This window comes from Adiantum capillus-veneris, chromosome 2 (assembly GCF_014529385.1).
Source record: "Adiantum capillus-veneris isolate H3 chromosome 2, ASM1452938v2, whole genome shotgun sequence".
Classification (NCBI taxonomy): domain Eukaryota; kingdom Viridiplantae; phylum Streptophyta; class Polypodiopsida; order Polypodiales; family Pteridaceae; genus Adiantum; species Adiantum capillus-veneris.
Genome location: NC_140932.1, coordinates 66,120,697 through 66,147,223, shown reverse-complemented (window position 1 = coordinate 66,147,223; position 26,527 = coordinate 66,120,697). Strand labels below are relative to the sequence as shown.

Sequence of the window (26,527 nt, the reverse complement as noted above, 5' to 3'; positions counted from 1 at the left end):
TATGCCGCCCTCAATGAATTAGCAAGAAAAATACTTGCTGTTCGTGGCCTCTGGGTGTCTGCAAGACATGGATACACGTGAGAGAGTTGACAATGAGATCGCTACGGAGCTGTTCGAGACATACTTCGTGCTTGGCAGTGTTTTTTTTTTGGCAATATGTATGCCGAATACAATGTGATCATGGAAGCACAACAAATTCTTGATGGTCATCTAGCCCAGTCAAGTAGATGTTGTACTTGGCAGGGCTTCGATCGATATGTTTACCAAATGTGATGACTTTACAAATTCTCCAAGGGGCCTCAATCTAAAGGCTGCCCAAGAGGTAGGCTGGCCGCCCGCCGTTTTCAAAAAAAGATACACATTGTGTGTGAAGAGAAAAAACCCATGGCGGGTAGAGTAGCAAACGGCACCGCATGAAGAAGAAAGAGGCTCGTGCAGGCGGCCCTGATGCGCGGGAGGCAGCGATCGAGAAACGAAAAGTGTACAGAGCGCCAGCGTACGTCATTTTGGTGTTGGTCCGATCAATTTTGGAGCTGCTTGAACTTCGGCCTGCCACGTCACCAAGGAGCCATTTCTATTAGCAATATCGCTAATGGGATGGCTGAAAGGACTTTTTTTCATGCAACCTATATTAAGAGGGGACGGATCTCTTTTGAGGGAGCTCTCTTTTCATTCTCTTCTCCCCGGAGGAGAATAGCAAGCTGAAAACAAAGCATCTCGCTCTTTAAGGCAAGCTTTCCTAAGCTTTCATAAGCTCTCAAGCAAAGCCTAATCTCAAACCATTAGCAAAGCCTAATCTCAGACCATTAGCCGAGCCTAATCTTAAACCATTAGCCAAGCCTAATCTCAAATTCATTAGCCAAGCCTAATTTAATATTCTTAAGCCAATCCAAAGCTCTCAATTCCACCTAGCCATCTATAACCTTGATGACCATAATCTCCAATCTCATTAAACCAAGCCTAAGCCTTGATGATCACGAGCTTTAAGCCAAGCTTCTCAAACGTTCTAAACCAAATCCTTAAGCCCTTAACCCAGATAAGCCTAATCTCTAAATCAAGTCATCATAAGCCATCAAAACCTTAACCTGGATAAGCTTAATCTCGAATTTCATTAGCCATCATTATCATGAGCTCTCTAATCTGAAACCTAAGCTATCTAAGACGCCTAAGCCCATTCAAATCCGGGATTTAAGCCATAAATCTTAAGCCAAATCTCACGGCCATTGGAAGTCGAAGTTCCTATGCCATAGCGGGAAGAAGCAAAAGGCAGTACAAGGCAGGTCATTCTTGATTTTCTTGATTAGCACCTAGATTAAGACAGGTTAAACTTTGTGAGGAGCATAAACGCTTCCACTAACATTTAACTAAGCAAGGATATTGTTGAGTATTTGGTTTAAGGTAAACTGTCTGTTTTGAGCTCTGTTTCCGTTAATTGTGTCTGCTGCACCTATTTTCCCTGCACCTTTCACAACCAGGGGCCCGATGCCTTCCCGGCTCACCTTTCGAATACAAATCCCCCGACAACGCTTTTAGTGAGAGAGGGTTAGTGAGAGAGTGAGGGGAAGAGAGAGAGAAAGTGAGAGGGGTGGGTTCACGCGGAGTGGGAAGAAGAAGAAGAGAATTTTAAAGTCGGCGGAAGCTATATCTACAGACCGTAAAGATCTATCCACAACAAAATTTTTATGCGCTGCAAGGCAAAGCGGGAAAAGACCGGCCCCAAAACTCGAAACCCGTCTTTCTATTATTATCTTTTATTTCCCAACGTCTAAAACTGCCAAAAAGAGGCCGAAAGTTAGCCGAAACGCTAAAAATCACTTGAAAATCCAAAAAAATCCCGAAAAATTCAGAAACCTGAGGAAATCATCATCATTCACAACCAAACATATTTGACACGCAAACAGATGCCAAAAATAGCAGATTTTATTGAAAACTCACATTCAAATCAGTTTGTAAAGATCACAAAATATCAAAATTTTTTAGAATTATGCGAATATTAATGCAAAAATGAGTAAAAATTTGCAAAAAAATTATAGAAATTATCCAAAAAATACCCAAAAATTTTCTAAAAATTTTCTACACATTGGGGATTAGTGCAGCCAAATAAAATCAGAAAAATCTCATCAATTCAATTGCCAAACAATTTCATCAATAAAATCAAGACTAGGCAATTAAACCGGCGAAATTAGGTCAAAATTTGACGCAATTGAAGTGTGTAAATCCCTATTTTTAGCAAAAAAAATGCATCATTTAACCATTACACACATCAATCATGCAATAAAAAATTGAATCAATCATACAATTTAAACACTTTTTAGGCACACATTAATAAAATTAGTAGTTTTTTACCAATCTTTAGGTGAGCACACAAAAGGGTAAATTTTGTCGAAATTGCAATGTGATTTCACAAATCATTAGTTGGGCATGAGCACAAACACAGATCAATCATCACAATTGAAAAATCATTAAGCACACGTTGATTTCTAGGTGCACAAACATGGGCAAAATAGTGCACACACACACTCAATTAGAATGCACACACTCAATTAGAATGCACACACACTTGATTTTAGTGCACACACACTTGAAATTGACCATCCAAGCATGCTATTCAGTCAATTAGGCACCCAATTAGCAACGCACATTCACCAATTAGCAATTAAAACTTGGCAAATTCATACGCTGCCAAATCTTAATAATTTTGGCATTATGACGGCATGAAAACGAACAATCGAAAAATTTTCAATCCAAATAGCATCGACATTGCATTGCATCAACATAACATCAATATTACATTGCATCATGGTGGGATCTCTACACAATTCTACACATCCTTGGATTATAGGGAGGTTGAGAATACCACCTTGATTACCTTTCCATTGAAGATCAATTGAACGGTTGAATGCTCCAATCCTTCATAGAAAATTAGTAAGCTAGAAAAAATAAGTGAAATTAGCAAGGGATTAGTGTGAAATTAGAGTGTGTAAACACACAATTGGCAAGATACAGTGACAAATTAGGGAATAATGAACACATTGCTTCATGCACACACATGCAAAACCCACAAAAACATAAACACACAAGTGAAATTAGTAATGAACTTAGTGAGGAAACGCATCCGATTATGCCACAATTACACTAGAGTAGGCCATCGTCCCCGGAAAAAGGGCCAAATGTTGGGGGTTCCCATCTTTGCAATAGCTCCAATGACCAACAAAATTATCAATCCGAAGGGATAAGCTACCTGGTTAGGGCATGGAAACACTCACACGATTTAGTGAGCTAATCATGGCAACACGAATGGTGACTCTATGAGGTGAGCTTCTCGGCCTATGGAGGAGCTAAGCCACAATGATGGTCAATCTCCACATCCAATTCCCTTCACCTCCAATCAACCCAATCACACACACTAATGATTGCAAGATGCACACAACACTAATCAACCCAATCAACCCAATCAGACACACTAACGATTGCAAGATGCACACAACACTAATCCTATCATGCAACACACTAATCGCAAGCACACACACATAGATCTATCGAGCACCACACTCCAATCAAACCTACATGCACACACAAGAAAAAGAGGGAAATCACATAAGATTAGAGAGGAATTAACCACTAATTAGTTAAGATCTAGTTAATCTAAGCAACATAGGCAATCATAGAAGCATGAGAGAGGCATTGTGAAAGAGAATGAATCATTCATTAGTGTTAATCAAGGCTTATGAGCAAGGAGAAGCTCAAAGACTCCATAGCCACACACTTCTAGTGCTCTCACCAAAGAGTGCTCTCAACAAATGGCTTGAGAACCCTAATTTCTTTTACACATTGCCTTATATACCTAGGGTAAAAATATGTAATGTCCGGGCGTCCAAGGCCTTTAGGGCTCCACCACTTACTAAATCTTCCACCTAGGCACACTAACTGACCTATTCTTTACAGCTTGGAGCTCCCATTGAGCCGTAATACATTAAAATATTACAATGGCTTGAAATAATTCGAGAAATTACAATACATGACCCTTTCGGGAAAATGTGGAAATGTGTTACTCCAATCTTCACTGCTTCTTCCTGTTGATCTTTGATGTGCATTCGTATGTCTTTGGTCTTTAACAGCTTCTGTTAACTGACGTTAACTCAGTTAACAATGGTTTAGTAGAAGGTTCAATGAAACCAAGAGTACCATCTTGATTTTCCACATTTTTGTCCATTTGCAATCATTTGATGGTAATGTTGTAATCTACCTATCTCCTTGGAGAACTGACAATACTGAGGTGTGTTTCCCTACGGTTTACAAAAAGTCTTCAAAGATGACTGGTAAATGGGGATCACAATATTGTGAATAACCATCTTGGTTAACACCAAAGATCTCAAAGCACCCAAAGAGAGCCATGACCTCTATTGGTGATTGGTAGACCCAAAAGTAATTTCATAGAGATACTGCACATAGAGTGAAAAATGCTTCATAAGCAACTAATGTGATGAATATGCATGATGTTCCAAATCAGCCTTTGCTAAACACTAGGACCCATAACACCTAGTATGCATGCATTTAGCAAAAAGAAAATCAAAACCTGTATATCCATGATCATCCTTGCCAATACTTAATGCGAATGTGATGCTTCGAGCACACATTAAAAAGGAATGTAAATAGTTCAGAAAAGAAACTAAATAATTTATGCTACAATCATTTGCAAGCTGTGCTGAAATGTTCAAACCATAATAGAAGGTGAAATATTAATCACTTCTAGATACAAACAATGAAACTGTTTCAAAAACAACACATAGCCTTGCTATATACCTAAACAACCATCCTTTAATGTTGTTGAGTAACACTTGTAACCTTAACAAGTCGTTCTAAGTACCATACAATTTCTGGCCACTAAAATTGTTCTTGATACGACGTGCAAAAAAATGGTCTAGAAAATGGATTCGGCCAGCAGCGAGGGACATTGTCGTGACACATAATTGAAGTAGCGGCACCAGTGAAATTCCCAAAGACTCATATTCTCCACATGTGGAGTATGTCTCATGTAAGGATTTCTGAAAAAAGAACATCCTGCAAGTACAATATGTACTTGGGTGTGGAGGTAACTGTAAACACGTATGCGATGTTGGTGTAGCCAAAGTTGGTCTGAGTTGGAAAGGGGTCTATGCCAAGAAAAGGCTTCAAGAAGGTGCATTGCAGAAGGCTAGGGCAAGTAGTAAGGTCCTGGGAAGCTAAAGGGTAGCGGGAATGTATGTCTAAAGCAGTTTTTTAGGCCAAAACAGCTAAAGGATGGTCCAGATGGGATGAGGTATCGAGGTGCCCAAAGTGCCAATCAATGCTTTGGAATATATATCTCAATGTGCTCTAGAAGAAGATCCAAATGGCTTATCAAACAGAGCCACGGTGCTTGAGATACTAAAGTACAAAGTTAGAAGGTTTAACAAATCCCCGACGGACTGGGAAACTAGGATAGATGTCCAAGGTAGATGCTAGTAGATAGATGCATAAGAGCTCAAATTATGGAGCATGCCTATCTTCTCGGATTGCGGATCAGAGCTCTGGTTAGCAGGTTATGGTCAATTGAAATTTTTCTAGGGGGCCAGTTAAGGGCCAAGTCAACCACATTGGAGGATGCACCATATGGCAACTTTTTGGCCTTGGAAAGGTTCTCGATGATAGTGTGCATCACGTGAAGGTAGCACAGATCAATGGTTTGTCTATCGGATGCTCGGTTTGCAGGATACATGAGGATGAATTCGGGAGCTAATGTTAAGGAGGGGATTGGCAGATGTTTCTTACCTTTTTTACGACTTGGATAGCGGGCTCAAAGAAGTCAAAAGTCAGAGGGGATGACGTAGAACAGAGCCGGGGATATGGACTTGTGATCGAGCTTTGCAACTCTAAGATTGGATCTATGAGTAGAGAATGGGAGTTGGGCCAAGTTGTGCCCCACGATGAGTCTCTCTCTCCTAAAGTGGATTCTTTTGGAGGCTTTGGAAGGCCAATAAAGCTCAGCGCGCCACGTGGCCTTCAATGCTCCCACATGCGCATGACGAATGGAGTATAACGGGGTATATAACTCAAGGCATGGGTAAGCTAAAGTGTATCGTAGTGGTGGGAAAGCTCCTTGAAGATATTGCGATGGTGGGACCAAGGAGCGTTGCGATTGGTAGTGCCGAAAGCGCGTAGTGGTGTGCATGCAGTTTTGTGGTGGTTGGAGATGTCACGCGATAGTGGTCGTAGGTGCAGACAGTTATGGTTGGGCAGCTGTAACTGATGATGTGGCAACACCCGACAGGGGCCCGTTCCCACTGCCCTTGAAGGCCACTTTTTGAAGGCAAGGGGGGAGGCAATAGCGACATCGCTAATTCCCCCCTCCCCGGTGCATGGTAAGGGGAGAGTCCTCACAGACAGAGAGAGAGAGAGAGAGAGAGAGAGAGAGAGAGAGAGAGAGAGAGAGAGAGAGAGAGAGAGAGAGAGAGAGAGAGAGAGAGAGAGAGAGAGAGAGAGAGAGAGAGAGAGAGAGAGAGCCCGAGGAGGCCGCCATGTGTACAAAGAGTGGGCGGGGCCGTTTCAAGGCCGACCAAGCAAAGGCAAAGGCAAGAGGCATTTCGAGGACAAGAGGGCAAGACTAAGGGGGTGCCAAGTGCAAGGGAATGCAAGCCTTTCCAAGGACGGGCATGGCAGGACCAAGGAGAGGGTGAGGAAAAAAAGAGGGACTCGAGAAGAGAACTGGTGGGAGCCGACAAAGATAGTCTCAAAAGAGCAGTGCAAGATAGGCCTTCTAAAGGGTGAAAATAAAGGAGAAAAAGGAAAAATAAAAAATTCCTAGGGGCACTAGCGATGTCGCTAATGCAATCCCCCCCCCCGCCCCCCCCCCCAAGTGCCAAGAAAGAGAAAGAGGGAAGATGAAAGCAAAGCGGATACCCCTTCCAAAAGATGCCAAATCAAGGTGCCAGATGGACCAATTGAAGTGTAGTTTCCTAAGTTCAAGACCCCCCCAATATAAAAGTCAAGTTCTAATCAAATTAGGGAATTGTTTTGTGCTATTTGAAGCCTGCAAAGTGGAGTTCTCTGACAGATCTATCCCTTTGTACTTTTTTTCTTGAAAATTGCCACGGTGATGGCAGTGCAAGACTTTGTACATGCATGGTGAAGTGTAATCAAGCCACTATTGCCCCATGTTGCTGCCGTTTCCCCTTCCCCCCTTCTCTTTCTCCTGCTCTCATGTTTCTCCTCGGTGCCGACAGTGTGGATGTGTATGCCAACCCAGACTGACAATGTTTTGTGTGTGAGAGTGAGATTGAGCGAGTCTGTGTGTGTGTGTGTGTGTGTGTGTGTGTGAGGTGGAGACAGACCGTGGCAATAGGTGTGTATTGTGTGGTGGATTTGTGTAGTGTGTGAGCAACGGAAATTGAGCAGGTGGTGGTCTGCCAGTGAGAAGTGTGTTTTGATGGTGTTTACTGAGAGGATAGGGGTGCTGTGAATACCCTGAGCTAGAGAGAGATCCTTGTGTTTGTGGTGGGTGTGTTCCCCCGTTCCCCCTTTCCATGTTGTGGTGCCCCCACTGACGAGCTCAGTGATTGCTCCCAGTTGATCGAAAACAAGTGGTTCTTCGCGTGGGAAGTCATGGCAGCTAGAAGCTATGGACCGATTTTTACAGGCAAGGAGGGCCCTGATGAGTGGATGTCGGATTTTGAGCTGTATATGCTATCATTGTGTATGCCGAACGAGGACATCAAAATTCATACATTTTCTTTGGTGATGCACAAAAAAGCTAAAGTTTGGTATGACGCTTTGGAAAGCGAGCTGAGACAAGCGTGGCCGGTTCTACGGGCAAGGTTTCTTCACGACTTTCGCAAGGAGGCATCCCTAGTCGAGATGGATGCGAAGCTGAAGGCGCTTAAACAAGATGTAAGTGAAGAGTTGAATCTATTTTTGGGTCATTTTGAAGAGTGCTGGGCAGAATTAGCAACAGCCATGCAATTGGCTAATGGAGACTAGTTTAAGTTGGAAAAATTCATGGCGTGTTTGCACCCTAAGGTGAGTGAGAAAGTCGACTTTGAAAGTCTGGAAAAATACAACGGTGCTATAGCAATTGCACGATCAAAGAGAGGAAAGATAAAGAAAAAGATAGAGCAGGGTGTGTCAGGCTATGAAACAATGGCCCCCCTTCAACCGCAGAGTCCGTGGGAGGCTATGCATGAAGAAAATCATGGAAACAAGGATGTAGCTATTGTACCGCAAAATTGGGTACGCACAGTGCAGGATTTATCCGAGAAAATGCAGGAGTTGCGGCTCAACATGATAGATAGAGGACATCCAATAGGAGCAAGGGGTAGGGCAAGGGCGCTGCCAGGTAGGTGCTACAATTGTGGAGAAGAGGGGAAATATGCACCTCATTGTCCTTGCCACAAAGAGAGAGAGGTTGAATTTACCCGCTGTTTGGTAGAGTCGAGGTCAAGGGCAGTTCAATGGTCCAAGAGAGCAAGCAGTGGAGAATCCTGTGCAGCCAGCTCCGCCAAATGGAGGTGAGGTCCCAAGAGTGAATATTTTTGGGTGGATAAGCAGGATATTGAGGTTTTGGCTAACAAGAGGGCAAGAGTTTAGAGAGAGACAGAAACAGAGCATGAAACCAGAGCTTGCAAGGGTAAAGAGAAAGTATACAAAGGTAGAGAGCAGCCGGAGCCTAGCAAAAGAAGGAGACACTGAAAAATTAAGTAAGCAGATTTCCAATTAGGGCGTGGCTATCCCAAGTACAATCTGGTAAGTGATGTTTAAAATAAAAAAGCAAACATTACTTTTGGTCAGTTAGCTTTTAAATCCAAAATTGAGGAGGCAGTGGTCCACAAGTGTTAGCACCGGGCTGCCGAGAGCTAAGGGGAATGTGCAAGCAGTGCAGATGAAAGAGATAGGAGTCAAGGCAGTAGCCAAGTCGAATGTGAACATGAGGATGGACAACCATACTAAAGCCAGGTGTCTAGGTGTGGCTCAGGATGTGAAGGTCAAGGTGATGGGAATAGAGTGCCTAATAGACTTTTTTGTGATGAAGGCAGAGATAATGCTTATCCGATCATTTTGGGTAGGCCATGGCTTTTGGCAATAGGTGCTAAGAAGGATTGGGAGAGAAAAATGTTCACCTTGCCTGGCAAAGAGAAGGGAAGACAAATTGTGTTAGATTTGAAGACCAAGGAGATCAGTTCTTGTCCTATGGCAGTTAAAGGTGAAGGTGACACCACAAGCTATGAGTACGTGACAAAGACAGACTATGATGAAGGCTACACTAGCATAGAGGAAGAGGAGAGCGAGGACGACATGCTAAAAATAGATGCAGACTTGTTCGGAGTCACCATAGACGACTCCCCTCCTAAAGAAAAAGGTATGCACCCTCAAGCTCATGGTTTAAGCATAGAGGAGGTTTCAAGCATGTTAAGTGAAGATTTGACCAAGGGTGAGAAGGAGAATTATGTTCATTTGTGTGCATCCTATCCAAACCTGTTTGCAACGGAATATAAGCATTTGTGAGGTGCAAGAGGGGTAGAGCACAAAATTGTCCTTAATGAGGACATAGGCCTAAGGCACACAAACTGAGAAAACTAGGGGAAATCCAAAAGGAGGCCCTTTGGCAGGAGATCAATAAATTTTTGGATGCACGCAGTCTATACCTTGTGAAAGAGTCAGAGTGGGTCTCACTAGTGGTTATAACCCCTAAGAAGAATGGAAAATGGAGGGTGTGTGTCGACTACAAGCCATTGAATGTAGCAACTAAAAGAAAGTTCAAATCACTATCCATTGCTGTTTCAAGACGAGATCCTAAACCATGTGGCTGGGCACGAGAGATACTGGATTATGGATGGTTTCTCAGGGTATTTTCAGATAGGGATTGCACTCGAAGACTAGTTGAAGACCACATTCATATATCCATGGGGTTATTTTGATTACCACAGGATGCCGCTTTATTGGTGAATGCATATGTCACCTTCCAAGATTGGATGAACAGAGTATTTGGAATGCATATGTCACCTTCCAAGATTGGATGAACAGAGTATTTGGTCCATATTTGGGCCGCTTTATCAGGGTCTTCATGGATGATATAGGCTGCTACAGTTCAAGATTCGAGCACCTATTGAATTTGCAGTTATGCTTTTGAAGGCTTGATGATGAAGGAGGTCAGCTAAACCCCAAGAAGTGCAAGGTAGCACAGCCTCGAGCGTAGCTGTTGGGTCATGTGGTGTGGCAGAATGGTATAAAGGCTGATCTCGAGAAGGTGAAGGCGTTGGTGTTGATAGAGCCGCCATGAGATGCTCAAGGATTGGCTTCATTTTTTCATAAGTTAAAGTATCTTTCACACTTATTTTGAATGTTGTCACAATATGTGCATCCTCTTCAAAAGAGAGCTCAGTAGGTGCACGGTTATGAGAGGGATGAGGAAGCTCAAGAGGCTTTTGATAGGGTCAAGGAAATTTTGTGTCAGTTGCCAGTGGTGTGTCCTCCCAATTGAGAGGATGACTTCTATGTGTCTATGACGGTGGGCACGGTTGCTATTGGAGCGGTTCTACTACAAAAGGTAGGGAGAAGCTACAAGCCGATATACTTTGAGAGCAGGGTGATTAGCCCAGGAGAGACTACCTACACCAAAGCAGAGCAGTGGGTGATGGTTTTACTCTTTGCTTGCAGGAAGTTTAAGGTGCATTGAATTGTGTGAAAGTTTTTTGTGTTGATAGTTAACAATCTATTGCTAGAGGTAGTGCTACATTTGAATCCAGGAAGGAGGGTTATGAAGTGGGTGTTGGACCTGCAAGAATTCAAGTGCGAGTTCAAGGTGGATCATACGAGTCAATCTCACTTGGCAGACATTCTTCTCAGCAAGGTCGTCGATTTGCCGGCCTATCCAAGGGTGGTGCGAGATGAAGTTAAAGAGGAGCCCAATTTAGAGAATACTTTTACAATGTGGTTCAACGGAGCGTATCAAAGGGTAGTACAGAAGGCAAGAGGAGGTGTGGACCCACACGACAAAACTATATTCTCAAAGGAATATGATATGGAGGATGTCGACACCAATAACGAGGCGGAGTATCTCACTCTACATTTGGGTTTGAAGCAATGTATAGAGTTTGGCATTTCTGTGTTGGTGGTGAAGGGAGATGTGTTGCTAGTCATTAAGCAACTGCTAGGCCAATGGCAGGTAAAGGAGGATTCTTTGAAGCATTGGTTCTTTTCCATCAAGAAAATGCTAAAGTATTTTGAAGAGGTTCAGTTCAAGGATGTGAGAAGAGAGCAGAACCAAGAACCCGATCAGTTAGCGAGTAGCAAAGTGCAGGTGCATGTTGCAGGTCTATATGTGGCCCCAGCCACTTATGCAGACAGGGAGACTCTAAAAGAGATTGAAGGGTTTTTGAGTACAGGACACTGTTCAGAGGGTTTGTCAAAATTGCAAAGAAGAAGAGTGGTGAAAAAAGCCCGCAAATTTACATTCTTAGGTAACGATCTCATGAACTATGGACGTGATGGAGTGCTAAGAAGGGTGTTGTACAAAGAAGAGATAGGTATGGTGCTGGAGCAATGCCACAAAGAAAGTGGACATCAAGGCAAAGACCAGGTTCTGTTTTGAGTGCTTAGAGCAGGCTTTGGGTGGCCTTCCGTAGTGAGGGACGTACATTACTGGTGCAAGACGTGCCACGATTGTCAGACTATAGGTGGAAGACGACTGGTAGCGGAATCTCAAGTTTCCATCATCGCACAAAGTGCTTTCAAGAAGTGGGGTTTGGATGCCATACGTCCTCTCCAAAGTCTACAAGCAGTAAGAAATATGTGGTGGTAGCCATTGACTACCTTACAAGGTGGGTCGAGGCCAAGGCTATGAAGGAAGTAAATGCTAATGTGATGGCTCAATTTGTGTTTGACAACATCTGTTGCCATTTTGGTGTTCCATGGGTGTTAGTTTTTGATAGGGGTCAAGGGTTTAGAAGCAAGCTCATGAGTGCATTAATGGAAAAGCTAAAGATTCAGCATCGGTTTTCCTCACCCTATCACCCCCAATTGAATGGTCTAGTCGAGAGTGCTAATGGGAAAATCGTCAAAATGTTAACAAAGTACGTGTATAAGCAAGAGACTTAGTGGGAAGCAAATCTAGACAAGTGTCTGTGGGCGTATAGGACGTCCTATAAAGTAGCTACAAATTTCACTCCATTCGAGCTAGTCTATGGTAAGGAGGCTGTATTTCGGTGCATGCACAATTAGGTTCTTTGAAAGGTATGTGGCGTGTCAATGCCACTCAAGAAGGAGTTCTACATGATCAAATAGCCAGTTTGGAGGCTTTGCAGATGGATATAGAGGCAGCAGCAGACTACTATTATGTAAAGCACAGAGAGAAGCGGGTTGCCAAGTTCAATGAGAAGTTGCCAGACAAAAAGATAGAAGAAGGAGATTTGGTCATGAAGTACAAAAGCTACCTGGATTTCACATTCCAAAAGAAGTTCAAGAAGAAGTGGTCAAGTCCCTATAAAGTGCGAAAGACCTTTCCAAATGGGACCTATCAACTGGTAAGAGAAAATGGCAAGCTCTTAGGAACAGGGTGAATGGTGTGTGGCTCAAGTTGTATTTTGAGAGGGATCTACTTCTCGAGGTGCATCAGATTGTAGTCAAGGGGGGTTGGCAACCCACCTAAAGCATTCGTGTCCGAGAGAAAAAACAAGGCTTTACATAGCTTGTACATAGAGTTATGGTTTTACGAGTGCTTTCAATTCTCAGTTTGGTGTGCCAATTTTAAAGTTCTGTACATATGCTTTTGGTCAAATATATATGTTCGACAAGGGGGAGGGCAATGATGGTGCAACCAAAGTTGGTCCCAACTGGAAAGTGGTCTATGCCAAGCAAAGGCTTCAGGCAGGTGTAGTGCAGAAGGCTAGGGTAGCTACCAAGGTCCTAGACAGCCAAAGGGCAGCAAGAATGTATGTCTAAAGCGGTTTTTTAGGCCAAAAGATCTAAAGGATGGTCCATATGGGACGAGGGATCAAGGTGTTCGAAGCGCCACGTCAGTGGTCTCGTATGTAGTGTTCAATGTGCTCTAGAAGCCAATCCAAACAGCTCGTCAAACGGATCCCTGAGGCTCAAAATACTAAAGTACAAAGCTGGAAGATTTAGCAGATCCCCGACGGATAGGGTAGCTGAGAAAAGATGGCCCAGGCAGATGCTAGCAAATATATGTATAGAGCTTGAATTATGGAGCATGCTTGTCTTCTCGGATTGCGGATTAGAGCTCTGGTTAGCAAGTTATGGTGGTCAATTAATTTTTTTTTCGGTGGGCCAGTTATGGGCCAAGTCGACCGCATCGGAGGATGTGCCATCTACCATCTTTTTGGCCTTGCTAAGGTTCTTAGTGATAGTGTGCATCATGTGAACGTATCACAAAATGACGGTTTGTCCCATCGGATTCTCAGTCTCATCAGCAGCAGGATACAATAGGATGAAGTCGGGAGCTAATGTTAAGGAGGGGATTGGTAGATGTTTTTTTTGACCTTTTTTGCGGCCTAGTCTAGCGGGCTCGAAGAAGTCAAAAGTCAGAGGGGATGGTGTAGAACGAAGCTAGGGTTATGAACTTGTGACCGGGCTTTGTAGCTCTAAGATTGGACCTATGAGCAAAGAATGGGAGTTGGGCCAATTTGGCACCCCATGCTGAGGCTCTCTCTCTCCTAAAATGGATTATTTTGGAGTCTTTGGAAGGCCAATAAAGCTGAGCGCAGCACGTGGCCTTCAGTGATCCCACATGTGCATGATGGATGGAGCATAATGAGGTATATAACCCAAGACTGGGTAAGCTAAAGTGCATCATAGTGGTGGGAATGCTCCTTGGAGCTATGACGATGGCGGGCCCCAAGGTACGCTGCAGTTGGCACTGCCGAAAGCGCGCAGTGGTGCGTAGGCTGTTTTGTGGTGGTCGGAGGCGGCACGCGGTAGTGGTCGTACGTGGCAGATGGTTCTGGTTGGGTGGCTATAAATTGATGACGTGGCAGTGCCCAACAGGGGCCCGTTCCCGTGGCCCTTGAAGGCCACTTTTTGAAGGCAAGGGCGGAGGCAATAGCAACATCGCTAATGCCCCCTCCCCGGTGCATGGTAAGGGAACAATCCCGCAAGAGAGAGAGAGAGAGAGAGAGAGAGAGAGAGAGAGAGAGAGAGAGAGAGAGAGAGAGAGAGAGAGCCCGAGGAGTCCACCATGTGTACAAAGAGTGAGCGGGGCCATTTCAAGGCCAACCAAGCAAAGGCAAAGGCAAGAGGCAGTTCGGGGACAAGAGGGCAAGACTAAGGGGGTGCCAAGTGCAAGGGTAAGCAAGCCTTTCCAAGGGTGGTGGTACAGTAACAAATTTATGTCGGTCTAGTAGAATGGTTCTTGCATTGGTATGGAGTCATGCAGATACAGGGCGAGGCGGTGAAGTCAATACCAGATGTCGGTAACGGCAAGCATGATCATGATGTGTATGCCCAACGTGGCAATTAGCAGGTCAAAGATTGGTTTTTAATCTCTAATGATCGGTATGCTCGAAGATGCATAAAACATGCTATCAATTGCTCTATGATTCAATCATTTCGCTATGGGGTTTTTTGGAGATCCATTTCATGTTGAAGCTAGGACGAGGCCATCTACCGTGGTTACATTGAGGGTTAAAGCATCCAATGCTTTTGGTGGCAATATCTCCGAGTATCAAAGAGATGGTTTGGTTCTCAAAGGCCAATTGTTATCTTCTGGCGGTCGTAAAAGTTGGGTCGTCTTCAAACAAAGGTAATTTCTTCAAAGGTTTTGGAGGTGATCGGCATCCAGCGGGAGTGACCACTAAGTCGCAAGGTAAAAAAGCTTGAGTTCTAAAATAATGCCATGCTTGAAAAAAAAAAACAGAACGAGCTGCTGTGTTTAGGGTGGCACCAGACGGCGGGCTACAGCAGGGAAAGTTGATGAAGGGGCAGCCATGCAGTTCGAGGCCACCAAGTGGCGCATGGATTGAAGCAACCAACGAGTTGAAGCCCGTGCTGTGTACAGCTGGAAGTATTGAAGGGGAAAAGTCGTCCACGGCATGTGAGAAGAGGAGGGAAAGTTGCACCAGATGGCCGGGGGGGTTGCCAAGTGCGTGGGCAGAGGCAGGAGAAAACGGCCATGCAAGGGAGTGACAAAGGAGGGCATTACATTATTGAGAGGAACTTGAGAAGCCAAGGGAGCCTGAGGAGCCGCCAGGGTCATTAACGACCTGGTCGAAAGGGCAGAGGACGAAGGTGTTGTGGGGGGTATTGCTGCAAGCAAGGAGGCGGAGGCCATCAACGAGGTTGGCTTGGGAAGAGAGGCGGCTTGGAGTGGAGCCATCTCCTTTGCGGCTAATAAGGGAGCGCAAATGGGAGCCCAACAGTTTCGGGGCTGCACTGCATGTGGCAAGGGGTCCGACCCTGAGCATGATGAAGAAAGGCAACGCGCAGAAGAGAAGGAGTCCCATATGAAGACAGAAAAAATATATACAGGCCAGCGTTTGAAGTCCCGACAGGCTGCAGAGAAAAAAAATAAAGGCTTTATTAGGAGGTTGTTCATGGGCAGGTAATCGTCAAAGCTGCGAACAGAGGCCATCAACAAGGAGCTGGGCGCTGTCAGGGGGAGGCTAAGCGAGTATAGGCTACTCAAGAACTAAGAGGACCTCCGTCTGCAAACTCCTGAGAGGAGGAAGACTGTCCAAAGTTTTTCTTGTGTGAATACGATACCATTGTACCTCGCTCTCAGACTTTTGAGATGAGTTGAAGAGGGTCATAACCTGAAGGTCCTTCTATTCCTCGTCATCTTCTCTATTCTCGGCTCGATGACATCTTGTGCCTTGGCTTGGTTGTGTGCGTGTGTCGCCCTCAAGTTACGTGTGTGTGTGTGTGTGCGCGCCAAGAAAGAGCGAGATAGATTATGTGAGGGGACGGGAGAGGTATGGCAGGCATGAGCTAAAATATGTTTAAGACATAAGTATCTGTGTGATTGAGTGTCATTGTTTAGGTAGGTGTGAGGGAAAAATTGATTGATTGTGAGTGTGTCATTGGGGGTGTCCGAGAGCGAGTCCATACATTTGGAATTTATAAATTGGGCTCTATTAAGTGTCAGTTTGTGTGGTTTGGGGTGCTGGGTATGTGCTGAGTTATAAAGAGGCAGGTCTACAACGTGTTGTGCGTGTTTCCTTCTTCCCCTGTCCCATCAGTGATGCCCCCACTGAGGAATCATTGATCGCTTTGAAGAAGACAGTGCAAAGATCAACCGAAGGATAGCATGGCTTCTCAAAGCTATGGCCCTATTTTCACAGGTGAGGAGGATCTAGTCGATTGGATTGGAGACTTTGAATTATACATGCTATCATTGCGGATGCCTAATGAAGACAACAAGATGGACACTATGCCATTGGTGTTACGAGGCAAGGCAAAAGCATGGTTCGATACATTGTAGGGTGAGCCACGACCGGCCTGCCCGGCTCTCCGGGCCAGTTCCTTACAACATTTTCGAAAGGAAGTATCACTTATCGATATGGACACGAAGCTAGAAGCTCTCAGGCAAGATGTAAGTGAAGAATTTAGTGTTTTTCTTAATTGGTTTGAATAATGTTGGGCAGAATTAGCCACATCAATGCAATTCGCCAACGACGACTATTTCAAGATGGACAAATTTATATCATGCCTACATCCCAAGGTACGAGAAAAGGTGGATTTCGAAAGCACCGAGAACTACAACGGTCCTGTAGCAATTGATCGAGCAAAAAGTAGGAAGATCAAGAAGAAGATTGAACAAGGTATAATGGGATACTAGCAACCACTGAGCTCTCAAGGCAAGGTTCGTGTAGAGGATCAAGTGAATCGTGGAGTGGAAGTTATTCCTCAACAGTGGGTACGTACTGTTCAAGATTTATCGGAACAAATGCAAGAGCTTTGTTTGAGTGTGATGGACAGAGGGCAACAAAGAGCGGGCAGAGGAAGAGCTAGGCAGTTGCCTGGTCGTTGTTATAATTGCGACAAAGAAGGTCACTACGCACCGGATTGCCCGCATCCACCAAGGGAAAGAGGAGGTATGTATCCATTGTTCGGAAGAGGAAGAGGACAAGGGCAACTTAGCAGACAAAGAGAGAAGCAGTCTGACAATCCTATATCTCCTGCCCCTCAAGGTAATGAAGAAGCTCACGATTGGAGTAGATGAACAGGTAGTAGATGTTTTGGACAACAAGAGAGCACGTGAAGGAAGAGAGACGGAGACAAAGCGGGAGACTAGAGCTCGCAAAGGAAAAGGAAAAATCGGTGAAGTTAGAGAGCAGGCAGACACGAGAAAAAGAAGGAGGCATAAAATCAAGCAATCCGACTACCAACTTGGAAGGGATCATCCCGAATATGACTTGGTGAGTGATGTCAAGAACCAAAAGTCTAATATTACTTTCGGTCAATTGCTTGCCTTAAATCCTAAACTGGGACGTCAGTGGTCTACTAGTGCTAGCACCAGGCTTCCATGGGACGAAACAAAAGTGCATACTATGGGGAATCTAGCATTGAGGGTTGGGAGTCCAGCGGACGTGCTTCCACTTGTTGATGATCTTATTGAAAAGAAGATGAAGGTACAAGCATACATCGATGGAGGGGCCCAAGTGTGTCATGGTAGAATCCGCCATGAAGGATGCCAGAGTTAAAGCACTGGTAAGATCTAATGTGTGAATGAGGATGGCCAACCATACCAAGGCTAGGTGTTTAGGCATAGCACAAGATGTGAAGATAAAAGTTATGGGTGTTGAATGTCTTATTGGTTTTTTTGTTATGAAAGCTAGCGACAATGCTTACCCTATCATATTGGGTAGACCATGGCTTCTTGCAATGGGGGCCAAGCAGGATTGGGGAAAAGGGGTATTTACTTTATTTGATAAATAGAATGATAGACAAGTGATGCTTGATCTACGGACGAGGGAGAGTTGCTGTCATCCTATGGCGAAGGATGAGGGAGATGATTCTACAACAAGCTACGAATACGAAACGGAGTCAACCAATGATGAAGGCTACACATATATAGAAGAGGGAAAGAGTGATGACAATCTCCTTCAAATTGATGCTGATCTCTTTGGGGTTACTATCGATAACTCTATTCCAAAAAAAGGTATGCAAGCTCAAGTTTCTCCTCTTGATGCTCAAGAGGTAAGAGGTATGCTAGGAGAGGACTTAACAAAGCAAGAGAAATAAAGTTATGTGCAACTTTGTGCATCCTATCCTAATTTGTTTTCCATTGAGTATAAAGATTTGCGAGGTGCCAAGGAAGTCGAACACATGATCATACTCAAGGAGGGGCATAAACCAAAGGCACAAAAGCTAAGGAGATTAGGGGAAATCTAGCTATTGGATGCAGGTATTATCTATCCCGTGCAAGAATCTGAGTGGGTCTCCTCTGTTGTCATAACACCTAAGAAGAATGGCAAATGGCGAGTGTGTGTTGATTATAAGCCTTTAAATGCTTCTACCAAGTGGAACTATTATCCTTTATCCTTTCAGGATCAGATTTTAAATCAAGTTGTAGGTCATGAAAGGTACTCTATTATGGATGGCTTCTCTGGATACTTCCAGATAGGGATTGCACTTGAAGACCAGCTGAAAACCACCTTCATCTCACCGTGGGGATGTTTTGCCTACCGCAGAATGCCCTTCAACTTGATGAATGCTTACGCAACTTTTCAAGATTGGATAAATAAAGTGTTTGGTCCCTACCTTGGTAAGTTCATCAGAGTTTTCATGGATGACATAGGGTGTTACAGTTCCAGGGACGATCATTTGTCCAAGTTAAAGCTATGCTTTCAACGATTGGATGAAGCAGGTGGTCAATTGAATCCTAAAAAGTGTAAGTTAGCTCAACCTAGAGCTCACTTGCTAGGGCATGTGGTCTCACAGAATGGTATCGAAGCGGATCCAAACAAGGTAAAGGCTCTTGTGTTGATGCAGCCTCCCAAAAGTGCTACAGGTCTGGCATCATTTGTGCATAAATTGAAGTACATCTCTCAATTCTTTTGGATGCTTTCACAGTATGTATACCCTCTTCAAAAAATGATTCAACAGGTTCATGGATTTCAATGGAATGAGGAAACACATGTAGCTTTTGACAGGGTTAAAGAAATCTTATGTCAATTGTCTACTATTTTTCCTCCCAACCGTGAGGATGATTTTTATGTTGCTATGACAGTGGGTATAGTTGCAATTGGTGCAGTCCTACTACAAAAGGTAGGGCGGTGTTACATACCCATCTACTTTGAGAGTCGGCTTAGAGTTCAGGATAGATGTCTTACACAGAGGCTGAGCAATGGGTGATGACACTAGTGTTTGCTTGCAGGAAGTTCAAAGTGCATTTAATTGTTCGCAGGTTTTATGTGCTTACCTCTAACAATTTATTACCTGAAGTGGTGGTGCTTCACCTATGACCAGGGAGGCACATTATGAAGTGTCTCCTAGAGTTACAGGAGTTCAATTTTGAGTTTAAAATTGATCACACTTGCAGGTCACGTCTCGCAGACGTGTTGGTAAATAAGGGTGTAGATTTTCCAGTGTATCCCAGGGTAGTTCGAGAAGAGGCAAACGATGAACCGGATCTAAAAGAAGCTTTTGTCATGTGGTTCGATGGTGCTTACAGGAGGGTTGTCAAAATAGCCGGAGGTGGGGTCATTATACAAGATCCACAAGGTAACACTATTTTTTCAAAAGCGTATGATTTGGAGGACGTGCATACAAACAATGAGGTAGAGTACTTGGCTCTCCACTTGGGCCTTAAATAGTGTATCAAGTTTCGGATATCTAGGCTCACAGTGAAGGGAGATGCCCTTTTGGTTATTAAACAACTATTGGGGCAATGGCAGGTGAAGAGTCAAACATTGATTTCTTTCTATTAAAAAGTTGTTGAAGTTTTTTGATGTGGTGCAATTCAAGCATGTGAGGAGAGAGAAAAATCAAGAAGCTAGCCAGTAGCCGAGTACAGATACATGTAGCAGGTTTATATGTGACGCCAGCTAGCTATGCAGGTAGGGAGACACTGAAAGATGTGGATGATTTCTTGAGCACAGGCTAAGGTCCTGCAGGCATGTCCAAGCTACAGAGGAAAAGGATTACCCAAAAGGCTAGCACGTTCACTTTGATAGGTGAAGACCTTATGGTATAAGGCCATGATGAGTATTGAGGAGGGTTCTCTACAAGGAGGAGATCGGCATGGTTTTGACACAATGGCATGAAGAAAGCAGGCATCAAGGTAAAGATCAAGTACTCTTTCACATTCTCAAAGCAGGTTTTTGGTGGCCATCTCTTGTAAGAGATGTTCATTACTGGTGTAAGACATGTCACGAATGTCAAGTTATGGGTGAGTAGCGTTTAATAGTGGAGTCACAAGGGTCTATCTTGGCCCAAAATGCATTGAAAAAGTGGGGATTGGACGTTATTGGACCGCTTCGGAAGTCTACAAGTGAAAAAAAATTCATTTCGGTAGCCATCGACTACCTCACTAGATGGGCAAAAGCCAAAGCGGTCAAGGAGGTAAATGCTCTTTCAGTTGATCAGTTTGTATTTGATTCTGTCTGCTGTCGGTTTGGAGTGCCATGGGTTTTGATATCAGATAGAGGACAGGGATTCCGTAGCAAGCTAGTACGTGCTTTAGTAGAGAAGATGGGAATTCAACACAGATTCTCATCTCCCTATCACCCACAGTGTAACGGTTCGGTTGAAAGTGCAAATGGTTAGATCATTAAAATGCTCACCAAGTATGTAACATTTAATGGCCTAATAACTTGTGTGTAGCGGAAATGAGCATGAACATAGTGGGCATTTCATTAGAATAGATTCCTAATGAGAATTACAAGAGTGCTTGGGTGGAGAGAGCAACAAAAAGCATAACACCTAGTTAGATAGCATCGACAATACTTTCAAAAAAGAGAGAAATTAAGCTAATGATAACAGTTGAGGACCGGATTTGCATGGAGCCGGTCCCCCCTCCAAAAGGCTTTGTATTATGATTTCTCCCATCAAGAGAGACATTGTACAATACAGTTCTTTGTGTTCCTTCAAGACTAGCTAGTGCAACGAAGATGAAAGCTTCATGCACTAAGCAAACACTTAGCAAACACAACTTGAATTATCCCCGTTCTCAGACCCAAGACCTCACACACCTTCGAAGATGGTGAGAGCTAGCAGGGTATGAGAGTAGATTGAGAGGAAGAAGGAGTATCTTACGAGAAAGATGTACATCTCCTCACCTAATCACTCATATTAGCATATCTTAGCTTAGTAATTAGCTTGGTAGAGGAGATGAGCATGCATTGAAGCTTGGCTCTTTGGTTGGATTTGCATCCACATGCCAAGAGTGTGTTGATGTAGGCTTCTATCTCACAAGCTTGGAGTAGGCGATGAGCTCTCCATTAAAGCTTGGGAAGAGATAGTCTTCTCTTTCTTCACGCATGAGATTGTGTGAGTGTGTGTGTGATAATCCTTGCAAAAATCAGCCCCCTCTCTCTTGGGCGAGCCCCCTTGCTAATTGCTCTTGCTCCAGCCTCATTGGCCCTCTTCAAGTCAAGCCAATCACAATTAAGCAGCATAAGTGATAGACTTTTGACATGTGTCCCCCTTTCCCCTTTTGTGAGAGATTTAGGTAATTTAATAATTAAACTAAACTCTTATTGGACCCCTTTGCCTCCTGGCCAATAGGAATCAGGCAAGCCATTGGGCTCCTGAATGCTCATTGGACCCCTTGGGAGACTGCCCAATAGTCTTCTAGGAGACTTAATTCTCATTGGTTTCTTTTATTAAATATTTTTAAATTAATTAAACTAGATTTAATCTAGCTTAATTCTCATTGGTCCACTTCAAGGGTCATCCAATAGAAACTGGGCACACCTTGTGGGTATCTGGCCTAGGGAGCTGACATGTGTCCCTCATTCCCTTTGTGTAAAGGGAGCCTGTGTGTGTGTGGATTTCTCTCTCATCTCTTAGAAGAAGGGCTCGCCCCCTCCCATGTAGGGATATGTATTGACTTTGGAGAGCACACAAAGCATCCAATTTTTCCCTAAGCTTTAACCCTTTGGACACAACCTTTGAATTTTGGAACCTTAGCATTTTGGAAGTCCTAATGGGCTTAACCTTAGGGTCTTTTTAGCCCATTTTTGCACATGGCTCTTCTCTAGATGGCCCCCCCTTTGGATCCCTATTTTTCCCTCCTTTGGATCCGTACTATGGTCGGTCTGCTAGCTTAACCAATATTCTAGCCTTTTCTCCCCTGGCACTTCCCCACATTAAATGATCAGTTTAATATGAGAAAATCATTTAGGAGAGTTAGATATTGATTATTATGACATTTATTTATAAATAGGTGGAAGATTGGGAGGGGAATCTTGATAAATGCTTATGGGCCTACCAAACTTATTATAAAGTGGCCACCAATTTCACTCCCTACAAATTGGTGTTTGGCAAAGAAACAGTCTTACCTATACACATCCAACTAGGGGCATTAAAAGGTTTATAGCGAGCTAATGTGAATCAAAGAGATGTTTTGCAGGACACGATCACACAATTGGAGACTTTGAAGATGGATCGAGAGGTTGCAGCAGATTTCTATGTGCAACAAAGAGAGAAACGTGTGGCGAAGTTCAATCAAAGATTGCCAAAAAAGGAGCTACAAGAAGGGGATTTGGTTATGAAGTACGAGAGCTACCTTGATTTCACGTTCCAAAAAAAGTTCACGAGGAAGTGGATTGGGCCCTACAAAATTGCCAAAGCTTTCCCTAATAGTACTTATCAGTTAGAGCGGTCCAATGGTAAGCTTCTTCGAAACAGGGTAAATGGATCGAGTTCGTCTCAAGCTCTATTTCGAGCTCTATTTCGACAGAGCTCTCATGCCAGATGTTCATCAGGTTCTTGTTGAAGGGGTTGGGCATCCCACTTAAGGGTGCAGTCCAAGATAGCAAAAAGACATGAGAAACTTTATACATATGACTTTATTTCATCTTTGCATAGTGTTAGCAGGTTTACAGTTTTGAATAATAAGAGCTTTCATTGGTTGAACATAAATGTTCAACCAGTGGGTTGGGCAATGATGGTGCAACAAAGTTATGGCGGTCTAGTAGAATGGTTCTTGCATTGGTATGGAGTCATGCAGATACAGGGCGAGGCGGTGAAGTCAATACCAGATGTCGGTAGCAGCAAGCTTGATCATGATGTGTATGCCAAACATGGCAATTAGCAGGTCAAAGATTGGTTTTTAATCTCTAATGATCGGTATGCTCGTAGATGCATAAATCATGCTATCCGGTTGCTCTATGATTCAATCATTTGGTTACGGGGTTTTTTGGAGATCCATTTCATGTTGAAGCTAGGACAAGGCCATCTACCGTGGTTACATTGAGGGTTGAAGCATCCAATGCTTGTAGCGGCAATATCTCCAAGTATCAAAGAGATGGTTTGGTTGTTGAAGGCCAATTGTTATCCTCTGGCGGTCGTAAAAGTTGGGTCGTCTTCAAACAAAGGTACATTCTTCAAAGCTTTTTGAGGTGATTGGCGTCCGGTGGGAGTGACCACTAAGTCGCAAGGTAAAAAAGCTTGAGTTCTAAAATAACTCCACGCTTTAAAAAAAAACTAGAACGAGCTGCTGCGTTTAGGGTGGCGCCACCATATGGCGGGCTACAGCAGGGAAAGTTGATGAAGGGGCAGCCATGCAGTTCGAGGCCACCAAGTGGCGCATGGATTGAAGCAACCAACGAGTTGAAGTCCGTGCTGTGTACAGCTGGAAGTCTTGAAGGGGAAAAGTCGTCCACGGCATGTGAGAAGAGGAGGGAAAGTTGCACCAGATGGGGGGGTTGCCAAGTGCGTGGGAAGAGGCAGGAGAAAACCGCCATGCAAGGGAGTGACAAAGGAGGGCATTAGATTATTGAGAGGAGCCTGAGAAGCCAAGGGAGCCTGAGGAGCCGCCAGGGTCATCAACGACCTGGAAAGGGCAGAGGACGAAGGTGTTGTGGGGGGTATGGCTGCAAGCAAGGAGGCGGAGGCCATCAACGAGGTTAGCTTGGGGAGAAAGGCGGCCTGAGTGGAGCCATCTCCTTTGCAGCTAATAAGGGAGCGCAACTGGGAGCCCAACAGTTTCGGGGCTGCACTGCATGTGTCAAGGGGTCCAACCCTGAGCATGATGAAGAAAGGCAACGTGCAGAAGTGAATAAGTCCCATAAACAGATCAAGGCGGAAAAAAAAAATTACACGCCAGCGTTTGAAGTCCCGACAGGCTGCAAAGAAAACAAAGAAAGGCTTTATTAGGAGGTTGTTCATGGGCAGGTAATCGTCAAAGCTGCGAACAGAGGCCATCAACAAGGAGGGCGCTGTAGGGGGGAGGCTAAACCAGTATAGGCTACTCAAGAACTAAGAGGACCTCCGTCTGCAAACTCCTGAGAGGAGGAAGACTATCCAAAGTTTTTTTTGTGTAAATATGATACCACTGTACCTTGCTCTCAGACTTTTGAGATATATGAGTTGAAGAGTCTCATAACCTGAAGGTCCTTCTATTCCTCGTCATCTTCTCTATTCTCGGCTCGACGACATCTTGTGCCTTGGCTTGGTTGTGTGCGTGTGTCGCCCTCAAGTTACGTATGTGTGTGTGCCAAGAAAGAGCGAGATAGATTATGTGAGGGGACGGGAGAGGTATGGCAGGTATGAGCTAAAATATTTTTAAGTCATAAGTCTCTATGTGATTGAGTGTCATTGTTTATGTGTATGAGGGAAAAAAGTGATTGATTGTGAGTGTGTGTCATCGGGGGTGTCCAACAGCGAGTCTATACAATTTAATTTGTAAATTGGGCTGTATTCAGTGTCAGCTTGTGTGGTTTGGGGTGCTGGGTATCTGCTGAGTTATAAAGAGGCAAGTCTACAACGTGTTGTGTGGGTTTCATTCTTCCCCCATCCCACCGGGCATGGCAAGACCAGGGAGAGGGTGAGGAAAAAAAGAGAGAGAGAAGAGGACTGCTGGTGGGAGCTGAACAAATATAGTCTCAAAAGAGCAGTGCAAGATAAGCCTTCTCAAGGGTGAAAATAAAGGAGAAAAAAGAAAAAGAAAAATTCCCTAGGGACATTAGCGATGTCGCTAATTCACCCCCCCCCCCCCCCCCCCCCCCAAGTGCAAAGAAAGAGAGAGGGCAGGTGAAAGCAAAGTGGCTGCCCCTTCCAAAGGATGCCAAATCAAGGTGCAAGATGGACCAACTGAAGTGTAGTTTGAAAAGTTGAAGACCCCCCACTATAAAAGTGAAATTTTAATCAAATTAGGGGCTTTTTTTGTGCCGTTTGAAGCCTGCAAAGTTGAGGTCTCTGACATACCTATCCCTTTGTACTTTTTTCTTGAAAATGGCCATTGTGATGGCAGTGCAAGCCTTTCTACATGCCTACTGAAGTGTAATCAAGCCACTATTGCCCCGTTTTGTTGTTGTTTCCCCTTCCCCCCTTCTCTTTCTCCTACTCTCGTGTTTCCGCTCGGTGCCGGCAGTGTGGATGTGTCAGCCCCTCCGAATCGACGATGTTTTGTGTGAGTGATATTGAGTAGCTGTGTGCATGTGTGAGGGTGGAGTTAGACCGTGGAAGTAGGTGTGTGTTGTGTGGTGGATTTGTGGAGTGTGAGGAGTGGAAATTGAGCAGGCGGTGGTCTGCTAGTGAGAAGTGTGTTTTGAAGGTGTTTTCTGAGAGGATAGGGGTGCTGTGAATACCCTGAGCTATAGAGAGGCCCTTGTGTTTGTGCCAGACGTATTCCCCTATTCCCCCTTTCCAACGTGCGTGAGAGAGACCCTCATTATCCATGCCCCACACTGGCTAAATCAAACTCCTTGAGTTCCTAGACCATGTTGTCTCCCATGCGACAACATGTGCCAAACAGAACCCTACCATGTAGGTCTATAACTGTTTCAACTAGAATCAAACCTAGCATGATATCCTGGTAAACAATGAAAGGAGAAAGTGACAACACTTGCTCAATATGCTAGTCTCTTACATGACCTTGCCACGTGGCTAAAGAGAAAGCTGGATAAAAGCCTTCTAGCTGAAACATCCCTTAAGTATCAACTGGAAAAGTTGAATTTGTCCACTACCCCATGGTAGAGTGGCGAACTTATTTCCTTGAAAGTACAATTATGATAGATCAAGCTGTGATCCTCAATGCCAGCTATGGAGTGATTTAGTAATTACCCACTGGGTGTTACTCCAAAACTGTGCTTCCATAGATACTCGTAATGCTATAGAGAGAGTAGGAGATCCACGCAGATTGTGGGACTCCTATATCTTATGGACAGCCATGCCCTTTGAAATGTTTGCTGCATCTATACTCTGTGGTATATATCAGCTGATGTGAGTTTAAGAGGACCAGACACTCAACTCGAGCGTTGCACCCAAAACAGTATTAATGGCAAGACTTTGGCTTGTCCATTATCATTGATGGGTACTCCCCTCGGTAATTTTGTTCAAGATGGAGAACAATCACCCAAGGAATGAAAACAGTTGGGTCTTACCCCGCTGAAAA

The 26,527-nt window shown here is 44.2% G+C and overlaps 1 pseudogene; it reads left to right on the top strand.

Moving 5' to 3' along the window:
* The first annotated feature begins 15,090 nt into the window (after positions 1 to 15,090).
* On the top strand, positions 15,091 to 22,563 carry LOC147462902 (uncharacterized; annotated as a pseudogene).
* Positions 22,564 to 26,527: the final 3,964 nt, after the last annotated feature.